The sequence below is a fragment of the Haematobia irritans genome, chromosome 5 (genome assembly GCF_050003625.1).
Source record: "Haematobia irritans isolate KBUSLIRL chromosome 5, ASM5000362v1, whole genome shotgun sequence".
Taxonomy (NCBI): domain Eukaryota; kingdom Metazoa; phylum Arthropoda; class Insecta; order Diptera; family Muscidae; genus Haematobia; species Haematobia irritans.
Window position 1 is genome coordinate 27,948,148 of NC_134401.1, and position 2,674 is coordinate 27,950,821.

Here is a 2,674-nt window from a genome sequence, read left to right on the forward strand (position 1 = left end):
ATAGAAGCAAGCCTCCCCTCTGTTCCTTATTTATAAAAACAAAAACAAAAAAAAAAAAACATTAAAGATCAATAGATTTGGAAAAAACTCAATATCACGCCTTATTTTTTTTCTCTAGGCTATAAAAATTCTAAAAAAGCAAACAAGTCAAGGCATATGCCCAAGCCAAAAACCCTAAAGTGTGTATACATCATTCAACCCCCCCAAACCGAAGGCAATAAGTAACATTGATGTCACATCCTCATGAATCCTAGAAACGTGTAATTGTTCTAAAAATATTACTTTTTAATACCCATAGAATTAGAAAAGAGATTTCTTGTCATTGCTTAAGAGTCCAATATGAATCTATGGCCCGATTAGATGCAGGACATTTATTACTTCCCTCAGACGCAAAGGGCAGACATACAAAAAAAAAAATTCTCAGGCCTTGGTGACATTTTCCAGACCACCACTTTACACCACACAATTGTCACTTGCCTGAGGATTGGCAAAACGCCTTATAAAGCATATGAGAGCATCGAAACACATGCAACGGAATATGTATTTTAGCGATCTTTAGATAAGAGATTGTAAAAACATTTTACAATTACCACCAAACAACTACAACCCAAAATTCAAGCTCTGTTTATCAGCCTCCCATCTTTGGCATGGCTTTGGATTTTTCTCTTTAGAGGGTATGAGGTCTTTTCCGCTTTTGTTTGATGGCCAGCAGATTGCCGCTTGACTCACCAGTCATGGAACGGAAATATTTGCGTTTTGTGCATTTGGTTGATAACAATCGACATTGAGCGTGTGTCTCATTGTTTTGCCTTTCAAAAAAGCGAAATTTAAAAGGTTTTTCATCTCTACAATACAACAAAGGGCTTTTATTTCTTATTTTGCTAGGATTAGGGATGCATTTTGAGGGGTCTATCGATATTACTCATCCCTCCTATGGTATGGGAAGTAAGTAACGTGGCGATAATGATCACTGGTACAAGTTGTTAAATATAAAGAATACACGTTGAATTACGCACTCTATATCTACGAGTTGTCATTTAGTAAGAGGAAACGGAAACAAAGGCCACAAGTTTATAGATCCATTAGTATTAGTATGATATTTACAAGCGAATATTAATGTGAGAACTAGTATTCATAATAAAATCATGGTCAGGGTTATGTACGATTTATTTTCTGAACAATATATTTAAAAACAAGTATATACGGCCGTAAGTTCGGCCAGGCCGAATCTTATGTACCCTCCACCATGGATAGCGAAGACTGTCATCCACAATCGAATTACTTGGGTTGTGGTATCTTAAAACTTATTAACATCGTTTTCTAAATTGTGAGTTAGTCCATACGTGGTATATATTAGACAAAAAAGGTATGTATAGGAATGTCTACAAATAATTACGAATCGATATGGACTTTTGCAAGGTACGTAGAGAGGCAGAATTGAAATATGAGTGTCGCTTATATGGGGCCTATATACAATTATGAACTTGATATGGACCAATTTGTGTGATTGGAGACCGATTTATCTTAGGGCTATGTATAACTATAGATATGGACCTAGATAGGCATGGTTGTTAACGGCCATATACTAGCAAAATGTACCAAGAGGCTCCAAAAACAAATCTCGGGATCGGTTTATATGGCGGCTATATATAATTATGGACTGATATGGACCACTTTTGGCATGGCTGTTAAATATCATATACTACCACCACGTACCAAATTTCAACTAGATCGGATGAATTTTGCTTCTCCAAAAGGCACCGGAGGTCAAATCTGGGGATCGGTTTATATGGGGGTTATATATAATTATGGACTGATATGAACCAATTCCTGCATGGTTGTTGGATACCATATACTAACATCACGTACCAAATTTGAACTGAATCAGATGAATTTTGCTCTTCCAAGGGGCTCCGGAGGTCAAATCTGGGGATCGGTTTATATGGGGGCTATATATAATTATGGACCGATTTCGACCAATTTTTGCATGGGTGTTTGAGGCCATATATTAACACTACGTACCAAATATCAACTGAATCAGATGAATTATGGTCTTCCAAGAGGCTCCGGAGGTCAAATATATAATAAAATATGTAAATATATAATTACGGACCGATGTGGACCAATTTTTGCATGGTTGTTAAAGACCATATACTAACACCATGTACGAAATTTCAGTCGGATCGGATGAAATTTGCTTTTCTTAGAGGCTCCGCAAGCCAAACCGGGGGATCGGTTTATATGGGGGCCATTAAGAATTATCGACCGATGTGGACAAATTTTTGCATGGTTGTTAGAGACCATATACTAACACCATGTACCAAATTTCAGCCGGATCGGATGAAACTTTCTTCTCTTACAGGTTCCGCAAGCCAATTCTGGGGATCGGTTTATATGGGGGCTATATATAATTATGAACCGATGTGGACCACTTTTTGCATGGTTGTTAAAGAACATATACTAACACCATGTACCAAATTTCAGCCGGATCGGATGAAATTTGCATCTCTTAGAGGCTCCGAAAGCCAAATCTGGGGATCGGTTTATATGGGGGCTATATATAATTATGTACCGATGTGGACCAATTTTTGCTAGGTTGTTATAGACCATATACCAACACCATGTACCAAATTTCAGCCGGATCGGATGAAATTTGCTACTTTTAGAGGGTCTG